Here is a 12,975-nt window from a genome sequence, read left to right as displayed (position 1 = left end):
TATAGTATTGCGAGGAGGTGGCAAGAGCATGTGAGAGTGCGGAGGAGAGATGTGAGGGAGAGGAGGGGGGAGAGAATAAAGCATGGCATATAAAGAATGCGACAGAGAGAAATGGAGAGAAAGAAACGCACAAAGAGAAAGAAAGAGCGAAAGGAACAGAGAAAGAGGGCGAAAAAGATAGAATGAAAGGCGAGGCAAGCGAGGAATAGTGAGTAAGAGGAAGAAAGAAAAGAAAGGTATAAACATGCAAAGAAGGCAAGCAACAAAGAGAAAACGGTATAGAAACAAGGAAGGCCGCCTGGCTGCGCTCTTCCTTCAGGCTTGGCACCACTTGTGCGAAGCTCCCTAAAGTTTTTTTTGTTTTATTTCCTACCAGTTTTTATCGAGCTATGCTATGCTACAAAGACTAGAGAGAGACTGACGTCTTTATATATATATATATATATATATATATATATATATATATATAAACAGATAACTTGGGGGCGGGGACTTTCCAATTCCTCCCCTCCCTCAACTTCCCCTTTGTCTAGGCCTATGGCACTAAGTTCTTGCTAGACGTCGTAATAATGGTCGTCCCTCTACAACCTCCATGTGCTTTTTTATCCTAGCTATACACACTTCCACACAAACTGCCTCGAAGAGTTTATACAGATCAGAACTAATATTCAGGGCTAGCTTGCTGGTGGACAACGAAAAAAATCTTTTCAATATTGCTTCTTCTTCTTGTCCTGCTGTGCGTAGCCGGTGAAGTTTCAAAGCGGAGGGGATGACGAAGACGCTTGGTATATACGCGTATATTAGAAAGTTACGTAGTTAGTCGGGTGTATTGGAATATGGTTTTACGGCCGAGCAATTAACGTTAGCTGTTCGAGACCTTCGAGAAGAATAAGAAGAGAGCCAGGACAATGAAGAAAATTTATATGCGTAAAACGAGTGGCATAGAAATTACAGAATCAAAGACCATAAACTTCTAAGTGGGTATAAACCCCAGAAAAATCTGTTTTCTGCTGCGAGAAGCGCGAAAAGTAAAAGAGGAATGCGGTCATTAGTTGATTTGGATTAGTGATTCTTGTAATGTCCCGAAATTTCCTCCACAGATACTTCTAGAAAGTCATTTACTTTTCCTTGAGTATACGACACGAGGTGCAAGTAGAGGCAACGTTTTACACAGCTTTAGCGCTTAGCGCGCACAGGACATCCACGAAAAATTGGGACAGATATTTGAACCGCTCGAATCATGCCAGAGAATAAAAAAAAACGCATCAGCTGTACACGAGAGATATAGAGTCAACCTATGTATTTTAATCAAGCTGACACAAATAAGAAGAATGCTTCTCGCTCGCATCAACAACCTCTAGTATGTATTTTCTACGTGCATCCGATCTTCTATGGACAGTGATTGTGGCTTAGCGAATATATTGAAAGCATATCGGTAAAACGATTCATCAGAACAAGTCACTATATCAATGAAATTCGTTGTCATATGCAGCCTTAAAATACTAAAATTATAGTGTGACTGGCACCATTAAAACAGCCTTTCGAAAACTCTGCCCCGATTTATTTGGTGCATGTATGTGTACAGCGATGAAATTAAGAAATTCGCAATCGTAACATGGAATCAGCTTCCGCAGGACAGGGTTGACTGGATATCATTGCGATAGGCCTTTGTCCTGCATTAGGCAAAAGTTGGTTTGACGATGATGATGGTATGAAATGATTATGCTATAACTTGACTCATGATTCTGTAGTTAGAAAAGCCATCCTCTAAGTCTCTCAACTCTGCAGGTACTTTAATAGCGCAGCTGTTTTCAGCTCGGAGTAAGGCCGGTGTCGTGGCCAGAGAATGAATGATTGAATGAATGAACTTTATTAAATGCCCGGCAGTTTCCTATGGGCGAGGCGGGGGGAAGAGGGGATTATCCCCCGTCCCGTCCCACCCTCCGTCGATGATGATGGCGTCAGGTGACGGCTCGAAGTCCTGGGACCCGGGCGGCACCTTCGGCTAGCCGGACGGCCCAAAGTTGGTCGGTCAGCTTGTCGCTGGTGAGTGCCGCCTCCCAGCGGCAGCGACGCCGACGTAGCCGATCCGCAGCACTGACCACAGCCGCGGCAGCGGCCGGCCCCTGCTCTCGCGCGGTGGTAACAGAAACCCTTTTATTTGTGCAAGAATAAGAGCTCTTCCTCGTAGGCTGGAGCCCTTAGTTCAGGTCCCCGTTGGCTCGCGCCACTCCACGTGCCGGCTGGATCAGCCAAACCTGCTCGTGCGCCGCTGAGCTGGTCAGTGAGGTCTCCCAAGAGGATTGCGAGGGTGAAGGAATAAGGGGATATCTCGGTGGGTGTGTACATGCCCAGGTACAGTGATGCACTGCGGGCTGAAAACTTCGCGGGTATGCTCCCCAAAAAGCGGCTGCTACCATGGCATATATCTGTATAGTGTATAGTATAGCATGGGAGTGGGAATGAGGGCGAGGAGGAAAGAAAGGAGGAGGGAACAAGGTAAAGCATTGCATAACCTTATATAGTATAGTTTAGTAAAGGGATCAGAAAGGAAAACGAGGAGGACTGGTGACTGGTTGCGAACGAGGGAGGAGAAGGAAAGGGAGGAGTTAAAAGGGTAAATCATAGCATAACCGTGGACAGTATTACATAGCAAGGGATGAGAAAGAGAGGTGATCGTGAAGAGGAGGCAGGGCAATATCGAAGAAGTTAAAGAGAGAATGAAAGACGAAACAAAAAAAAGAAAGAAGAAGAAGATTATATAGAAAGAGATAGGCAAAGAAAGAAAAATGAAAGAAAAAAAGAAGAAGATTGTGACGAAAGATGAAGAAAGTATCGAACCTGCGTTCGCCAGGTGGTGGCGCTTGTTGCCAGCTCCGATGTTTACTAAGATTTCACAGGCGTGGAAGTGGCTTTAATATTTTGCTACTCAGAATTTCGCCAATTGAGCACTAAGGGAAGAACCTTTCACCGTATGCTGTTGCGCTAGTGGCATTCATTTTATCGGTAATTAGGAATTTGGTTGACTGCAAACGGACACGTACTAAATGTCCAAAACAATGAATGGTGATATGCTGCGGAAATCGAAAGTTTCCCTTAAACTAACCCTTGAACTTATGCAGTAACCGCTGCCCAGTGTTAAAAAAAATGTGCTATACTCACCAGACTTCTATCCACTGCCCTTTGTTCTTTAAATCGGGAATTGATCACCTACCATAGTATTCGCTCGCTATCGCGAACCTGCAGCCAGGTTCTCTTTGAGACAAAGCAACGTTAATTTTAACCACCGCGGTACTCACTTTCTGTTCTCGACAAATTATCCTATCTTTACCGGTTCTTTTAAAAGAAGCCATTCCACGGCTGTAGCCACTAACGATGTTGTTTTACAGTTCTTTATTAAACGCTTTATAGATTGATATCACGAAGGTCTTACAATTCAGAAAACAAGAAGGATAAATGAACCCTCTCACGAGTCCTAAAAATAAGTAAACTGAACATTATCGATTTTATAATTTGTCCAAAAGAATGAACAGCTTCACCGGCACGGTGCGTTCAGGCCGGTTTTTCAAACCTGCTCAATATAACCAATACTGCTACGCGTACAGATTGGCTGTGATTCATTTATGTGTGGTATTAAAATTATTCATTCATGCTAAACTGTGTCACTCCACTGCTCCGAAGGGCTCTTTTCCGCTAACTAGGATTTGATTACCTATATAAATAACGATGGACATTTGATTACCTATATAAATAACGATGGACAGCTGGCTTTTCAAAACTTTCCTTGTGTTCTTATGATCACGTCATTGATTGATGTTTGCGTTTACGTGAAAGTGTCCTCATCACCTTTTTTTCTAGCCGCTAGCTCTAAAGTGTGGATGGATGGCAATATCACAACACTGTAGACGTTTCCAGCATTTCATGAGACTGGAAGAAAACGCTTTATAATAGGTAAGTTAGTTGAGACATGATGCAGGCGAGCACTCTGAACATGGACATTGATGCTTGTGGCACAGCGATGCATATCAACAGGACTGCTGTCATATCACTCCGGTTCATTTTAGTGACATACCAATTCGCAGAAGAGTATTCTAAAGTTCTTGAAAGACTTCTTGGTTTCAGAAAAATATAGCGCGATTTTGACGTTTCGCCGAATCATTATGAGTACCTTCACATTACGCACAAGAAGTGACTATTTGAGATAACAACCCTATGAGCAAATCGAATCGCAGAAAGAATTAATGCTCCAGTAATCTTTACCAATTAACTGATGGACGACTAGAACGAGATTTTTTTATAAAGCAGCTGACAGTCTCTCACGAGAAATGTTGCCAAAATAAACAAGAAAAAAAGATAACTTAACGGTACCTGCTGAACATATTGCCACGCCCACTTCTTGTCTTGTTTTGATGTATTCGGGTTTGACCGGCAGGAACGGTTATCAACGCTCGACGCTGTCGGCGAAGTAGTGTTCTAGAAGCGTCGCGATTGTAGTAGATCGGTTTGTTAAGATTGCGCCCCGCACGCGAATGTTCCAGCTTGTCTAGAGATTACGCCGCCACCAGCGATATCGCTGGAAAGTTCGATAGCGCCTGTATAAAAGCCGACGCGCTTGACTGCTTGTCAGTTGATCGACGGTCGACGCTCTGTTCGCCGCTATCAGTTTATTGCTGTAGCTGAAGTTTCATTTTTCCCGGCCACAAGTTCGGCCTAATAAAGAGTTTCATCTCGGACGTGCTGACTGCTGCCTTCGTCGACGTCACGACCACGTGACATCTGGTGGAGGTGCTGTTCCTTCATGATCCGGACGCCCCCGTCAAGCCGTGAACCCGACCCCCAGCGCGGAGAAGACATCGACGCCAACCACGAACAGCGAGCTAGCCGTAGGCAACAAGGCCTAGCACCGGAGTACGGACCCCTACCGGACAAGTCTAGAGCCACGGCAACGAAGGCAACAAGCACAATGACGACCGCAGTGTCCCCTGCAGCGATAGTGATGCAACCGCCAAGGGAGCCGCCGACATTCCGTGGTTCACCATGTGAAGACCCCGAGACCTGGTTGGAGACGTTTGAAAGGGTCTCGACATTTAACAACTGGACCTCCGACGACAACCTGCGCCACGTGTACTTTTATTTGGAAGACGCAGCAAGGACCTGGTACGAGAATCGGGAGTCCTCACTCCGTACTTGGGACCTCTTCCGCGGCAATTTTTTGGCGACGTTCACGAGCGTCGTCCGAAAAGAAAGGGCCGCGGCCTTGTTGGAGACACGGGCGCAACATCCGAACGAAAACGTGGCCATCTTCACGGAAGAAATGAACCGACTTTTCCGCCACGCTGACCCCGACATGCTCGAGGAAAAGAAAGTCCGCTTCCTCATGCGAGAGGTCAAGCAAGAACTCTTCGCTGGACTCATGCGTAACCCACCCAAGACCGTCCAAGAATTCCTGACGGAAGCAACGACGATCGAGAAGACGCTGGAAATGCGTACGAGACAGTACAACCGCCGCATTCCTACGACGACCTTCGGGGAGGTTCACGCGCTACAATCTGATGACCTGCGTGACACCATCAGAACTATCGTGCGGGAGGAGCTGCGTAAATTGTTGCCCTCCTCCCAGCCTCAAGTGGACCCGATCGCCGACGTCGTACGCCAGGAAATCCAGCAATTTCTGGGAGCACCTGAACCAGCGCAGCCTGAGCCACAAGCAATGAGCTACGCTGCTGCAGCCCGACGCAACGCCCCCGCTCCTCGTCCACGTCAAGACGCCGCGTCGCCGCAGCAGTTCCGCCGCCAGACGCCGCCGCCGCCACCACCACCGACACCCTACTGTCCTCCTGTCGCCCAGCGCTATGCCCCGCGCTACGCGCCAAGGAAGACCGACGTTTGGCGCGCCCCTGACAACCGCCCGCTCTGCTACCACTGCGGGGAGGCCGGCCACACGTACCGCCGCTGCCAGTACCGTCAGATGGGGCTCCGCGGATTCCCCGTCAACGCGCCGCGCCCGCAGCCAGGCGAACGGCCTCGCGACATCGACGACTACCTCACAGGCGCACAGTGGCAAGAACGACGACCTTCCCGCTCACCGTCGCCCGGCCGCTACATGTCACCGCACCGCCGGCAGTACACTGGCCCAAACCGTGGCCGGTCGCCTAGCCCATATCCGGAAAACTAAGGGCAGCAACCGGTGGAGGTGCGGTTGCTGAACGACGAAATGCTGAAGATCCTCCGCCGTCGACGACGACACCGCGACGAAGTTCCGAGCCCCCGCCGCACGCCGAACGACGTCGACGTCCTGAAGACGAAACTTTGCGACCGGAAGCAGACCTGACGACGCAACGCAGAAGCAGCGGTGCAAACCGACGTAGCCGTGACCCGACGCCGCGACGTAACCGCAACGCAAGACGGCGGACTAGCGACCTCGACGTTCTGATCGACGGCCACAACGTCACCGCTCTCGTCGATACTGGAGCCGACTATTCCGTCGTCAGTGAGCCGTTCGCAGCAAAGTTGAAGAAAGTTAGGACTGCTTGGGAAGGCCCCGAGATCCGGACCGCTGGAGGCCATCTAATAACGCCGATTGGTGTCTGCACAGCGAGAGTCACTATCAACAACCGGACTTATCCTGCGAGCTTTGTAATCCTACAAAACTGTTCCAGGGATGTGATACTTGGAATGGATTTCCTAAGTGACCACGGCGCCGTCATCGACTTAAGAACCAAGTCGATAACCCTATCGTCGGAGAAAGCGACACCGCCGGATACGAACCCATGCCAACATACCCTGAACGTGCTCGAGGATCAAGTCACCATTCCTCCTAGATCCAGCATCATAATTCCCGTCGGCACCGAAACGGCTGAATGCATCGAAGGTGTCATCGAGAGCGATCAGGGTTTGCTGCTAGACCGTGACATTTGCGTCGCAAGAGGCATTGCTCGGCTGTATGAAGGGAAAGGAAGCGTGATGCTAACGAATTTCAGCCAAGAATACAGACACCTGAGCAGGGGCACGACGATTGCGTACATCGAAGAAATCTTGGCTGTCAGCGATGCGTTTGCCTTTTCAGATTCTGACGAAGCTACAACGACAACCGCAATGCCTGAGCCATCCTTCGACGTAAATCCAAGCCTTCCCGCCCGCCAACACCAACAGCTCCGATGCCTTCTGAAGAAATACAAGGACTGTTTCTCGTCGTCATCACGGGTCCGGCAAACGCCCCTTGCTAAACACCGTATCATAACGGAAGAAAATGCTCGACCACTCCGTCAGAGTCCCTACCGGGTTTCGACGCGAGAAAGGGACGCCGTTAAGAAGCAAGTCGACGAAATGCTACGCGACGACATCATCCAGCCGTCCAAGAGTCCGTGGGCGTCTCCCGTAGTGTTAGTGAGGAAGAAGGATGGAACCCTACGCTTCTGCGTCGATTATCGTCGCCTGAACAAAATCACGAAGAAGGACGTGTACCCTCTACCACGGATAGACGACGCCCTGGATCGACTCCACAACGCGAAGTACTTTTCGTCGATGGACCTCAAGACCGGCTACTGGCAAATCGAAGTCGACGAGAGAGACCGAGAAAAGACGGCCTTTATAACACCAGACGGCCTCTTCGAGTTCAAGGTCATGCCCTTCGGTCTTTGTTCGGCACCTGCGACATTCCAACGTGTTATGGACACAGTGCTGGCTGGCTTGAAGTGGCAGACGTGCCTCGTGTACTTGGACGACGTCGTCGTGTTTGCCTCAAGCTTCGACGAACACCTCCGGCGCCTTGAAGCTGTACTTGAAACAATCAAGACCTCCGGCCTCACTTTGAAGCCTGAAAAGTGCCGCTTCGCGTACGAGGAGCTCTTATTTTTGGGTCACGTTATCAGCAGGGATGGTGTTCGCCCAGACCCTCGGAAAACAGCTGCCATCGCTGCCTTCCCGACACCCAGCGACACCAAATCCGTGCGCCGTTTTCTCGGCTTGTGCGCCTACTACAGGCGCTTCGTCAAGGAATTTTCACGAATCGCCGAGCCGCTAACTCACCTCACGAAGACGGACGTGCCATTCAAATGGGAAACGGCGCAAATCGAAGCATTTGAACAACTGAAACAACGCCTTCAGATGCCTCCGATACTAGCGCATTTCGATGAATACGCCGATACGGAAATCCACACCGACGCAAGCAGCGTAGGACTCGGCGCCGTCCTTGTGCAGAAGACTGCCGGGCAGGAAAGGGTCATCAGTTATGCTAGCCGGTCGCTATCAAAGGCAGAAGCGAACTATTCCACAACGGAAAAGGAGTGCCTAGCGATCATCTGGGCTACATCCAAGTTTCGCCCCTACCTCTACGGCAGGCCCTTCAAAGTTGTGAGCGACCACCACGCATTGTGTTGGCTAGCTAACTTGAAGGACCCTTCAGGTCGGCTCGCACGGTGGAGCCTACGACTTCAAGAATTCGACATTACCGTCGTTTACAAGTCCGGAAAGAAACACTCCGACGCCGACTGCTTGTCTCGTGCCCCCGTCGACCCACCACCGCCCGACGACCACGATGATGACAGCTTCTTGGGAGCCATAAGTACCGACGACTTCGCCGAACAACAGCGAGCCGACCCGGAGCTAAAGAGTCTAGTTGAATACCTGGAGGGCAGGACCATCGTTGTCCCAAAAGTATTCAGGCGAGGGTTGGCATCATTTGCCTTGAAAACAACGTCCTCGTAAAGAAGAACTTCTCTCCTGCCCGAGCCAGCTACCTTGTCGTTGTACCTTCAGGACTGCGACCAGAAATTCTGCATGCCCTGCACGACGACCCGACGGCTGGACACCTCGGACTTTCCCGCACGCTCGCACGAGTACAGGAAAAGTACTACTGGCCGCGCCTTGCCGCCGACGTCACTCGCTACGTAAGGACGTGCCGAGACTGTCAGCGACGAAAGACACCGCCCACAAGACCAGCCGGCTTCCTTCAGCCGATCGAGCCTCCTCGGCGACCATTCCAGCAGATCGGGATGGACCTCCTGGGGCCGTTCCCAACGTCGACTTGCGGAAATAAATGGATCGTCGTGGCCACCGACTACCTCACCCGCTACGCCGAAACAAAAGCCCTGCCCAAAGGCAGTGCCACTGAGGTAGCCAAGTTCTTCGTTGAGAGCATCGTCCTTCGACACGGCGCCCCAGAGGTTCTCATCACCGACAGAGGTACGGCGTTTACGGCTGACCTAACTCAGGCGATCTTGGAATACAGCCACACAAGCCACCGCCGGACCACCGCGTACCACCCACAGACCAACGGCCTCACCGAGCGTCTAAATAAGACCATCGCCGACATGCTGGCCATGTACGTCGACGTCGAACACAAGACGTGGGATGCCATCCTTCCGTACGTGACCTTCGCGTACAACACGGCCGTACAGGAAACGACGCAGATGACGCCGTACAAGTTGGTCTACGGACGGAACCCGGCAACGACGCTCGACGCCATGCTACCAAACGTGACCGACGAGGAAAACATCGACGTGACCACCTACCTACAGCGCGCCGAAGAAGCACGACAGCTCGCCCGCCTACGGATCAAGAACCAGCAGACTACTGACAGCCGCCGCTACAACCTTCGACGACGCCACATGGAATACCAACCCGGTGACCGTGTATGGGTATGGACGCCAATACGCCGACGAGGACTTAGTGAGAAGCTTCTTCGACGATACTTCGGACCGTACAGGGTACTTCGACGCCTCGGCGCACTCGACTATGAGGTTGTCCCTGACGGCATTACGAACTCTCAGCGGCGCCGTGCGCGACCTGAAGTCGTCCATGTCGTGCGCCTTAAGCCGTATTTTGCGCGTTAGCGAGCCTGGGGACTCTATTTTTTTCCTTTGTTATTGTGATTTATTTGTGTATGCACTTGTTTTTTTTTTCTCTTCTATGTTCTTTCACAAGCATCGGGACGATGCTTTTTCAGAGGGGGGCAATGCCACGCCCACTTCTTGTCTTGTTTTGATGTATTCGGGTTTGACCGGCAGGAACGGTTATCAACGCTCGACGCTGTCGGCGAAGTAGTGTTCTAGAAGCGTCGCGATTGTAGTAGATCGGTTTGTTAAGATTGCGCCCCGCACGCGAATGTTCCAGCTTTGTCTAGAGATTACGCCGCCACCAGCGATATCGCTGGAAAGTTCGATAGCGCCTGTATAAAAGCCGACGCGCTTGACTGCTTGTCAGTTGATCGACGGTCGACGCTCTGTTCGCCGCTATCAGTTTATTGCTGTAGCTGAAGTTTCATTTTTCCCGGCCACAAGTTCGGCCTAATAAAGAGTTTCATCTCGGACGTGCTGACTGCTGCCTTCGTCGACGTCACGACCACGTGACAATATGAATTATGTTTTACAGGCCAAAACTGCAATTTGAGGACGAAGGACGCCGTATTAAGAGACTCCGGATTAATTTTTACCATCTGCAGTTCTTTAACGTGCGCTTAGGAATGCGGGGCCTCTTTTATTTCGACCCACCTTAAATGGTTCATGCATCAACGAGCATAGCAGTGCAACTACACAGCGGTTAACTTACGACACATTGTGAGAAAAAAATCAAGCAGCATAACGCGAAGCTAGTTTACTACCAACTCTCGGACCTACTTGGATGCAATTTGGGATATTTGAGAGGAAAGGCCGAATTGCAGTCTCAACTGAGGTTCGTAGAGTAGATGTCGCACAAAATTTATCAGATCCGCTTTTGCGGAAACTCAAGCTCGAAATTAAGTTCATACTTATTCACAAAAGGGGCACCGCAGCAATGTCAACTGAATACATTTAGGCCCCTGCCTAAGAAAAATTTGAATGATATATATAGGCTTCTGAAATAGTTGCAGTGTTTACGTGGGTATTGAAAGGTGTCGCTAACAAATTAAGGGTATATTTCAATTCGCAGTTTAGTAGAATTTCGTCTGTTTTTATCACTGTTGTTATGTGTCTTTCAATGCCTTTTGATTTGGTTTTTTCAGTCGCCATTTGGAATTCTAAACCTGGAACTTCACCGTATCGAAGTTGCGCTAACTTGAATACAAAAATAGGTAAACCTATTGCGTAAACTAAGATATGCGACCCAGAGCCACGATAGTTTAAAGTTTCTATTATTACTATTTTGAGTGCAGTAAACCTAACAGGAATTGGCGTCGTGGCTGCAGAAAAGAATTAATTTTCATGTTCGAAAGATTCAGACGGAGACTCTCGATGCAAAGCTCGCGATCCTTTTAAAATCTGCTGAGATTTTACTCAGTTGTTTGAAAACGTATTGATACAGCACTCGCGCACAAATTACTGCAGCCGTAACGGTAAGCAAAATTACTGATTTTAGTGATACACGTACGTGTTGCATAATAACATAAACGATCCATTCTACTGCAATTACTCTCGGTAAAGTGATGGTCCAAGAGTCAGTTGCTATCGAAGTAAACAATATACTTCCGGTGCAACGAGCAAGTCTACCAGTTTGATATTTTGGCGGTACGCCAGCGCCCCACATTTGTCTCCGACAAAGGTGGTGAGCCACATAGAGAAAAACGAAGCGTAAAGACGAGACAATAACGTCGTTGAAAGCCTCTCTTGTCTGTTACCGCTTTACGGGGTTTTTTTTTTTGTTCGCCTTTCCTTAACAAGCGAAACGGTGGCGCTGATGTTTGTCTTGGCGGACCATTACGCGTGCCGTTTGTTTCCGGCAACTCCCCGTATAGTGGCTTTCGTGGAGTTTCCCAAAGAGGGCGCGTCGGACGCGCCATACTGAGTTATTGCTCCCGCTCGAACGATCACTACCTTTGCTCGAGGTGGAGTTTCAACTATTGTCCCGGGCCTCGGCAGTGTTTACATAAGCACAACGTGTTTGGATGTGATGGCTCCGAGGCAATCTATTCTCTTACACTTCTCCCGCGGGCATGTATTGGATGGGTATATCCGCCTGACATTGCTCGTTTGTTTTGAAGTACGATGCATAAACAATGCAATGGATACATCGCAGTTGTATATCTTGAGTCGAGTGTATATTCGAGCTGATGTGCGTGTTAACTTAAATTGATGTTTTTGCGCAGGAAGAACTCGTTGTCATTATGTAGTGCAGGTAATAATATGCACAAGGTGACTCGCAGCACTAGTATGTTTTGTATGCAGACACTGTGGATTCACGAAAATTGTCACAAAGGTCGAAGCGAAGTATGCGGCTATGCAATCTCCCACTGCAGTGATTACGTGCGTCCCTCTGCACTGAAGATTTCTACCTGAATGCACCCTGCAGTGTCTAGATGGTAATTCAGCAGCCTATATAATAATGCTTTCGTTATGGCGCCATGTGTAGAAAATGTCCCCTTAAAAGAAAACAAACATTACATATTTTATACGCGAATGTTATCAAGTCTTCACATTTGGAAAGTGTTCACAAGGAACGGAAACATAAACTTAATCGTTTCTTTCATAATGTGTTTCCAGTGTTGTTATTTTTGTTTTTCTTTTTGAAACCGGTGTCTGATAGCAGGAGACATCCTGGGTGTACAGTTCTATGCCATCATATGATGCGAGAGAGTAGAGCCGTCACTCGCATGAGTAACTCAGTCAGAATTCAGCCATACAATCCGACTCCCTATGTGCGAAAGAAAAAAAAAACGATGAATGTCCCACAATCGTCGTGGGCGATCAAATTTATCTGTTATTTTTTAAACATATATGCCGCAACCCTATACAACATACACCCGGTAGCGACAGAATTAATTCAAAAGAAGTTCTCACCGATACCTACTGATGTCTTCAGGAGAACACGTTGGGAAAATACGGCAGAGACAAAACAAAAATGTCTAGTACATCAGTCAACCATGAAAAACCCAAGGCAAGAAGGTGTACATTATTATGCTAAAAATCCCACATAGCAGCTGCGCGTGTCTTAATGGCGTGAATTTCTTTTTAATAGAGAAGCTGTTTATGCTCGCCATAATTTGTCTGTCGGAAGCAGAAA

This window comes from Rhipicephalus sanguineus, chromosome 2 (genome assembly GCF_013339695.2).
Source record: "Rhipicephalus sanguineus isolate Rsan-2018 chromosome 2, BIME_Rsan_1.4, whole genome shotgun sequence".
NCBI lineage: Eukaryota > Metazoa > Arthropoda > Arachnida > Ixodida > Ixodidae > Rhipicephalus > Rhipicephalus sanguineus.
Note: the sequence above shows the minus strand (reverse complement) of the source record.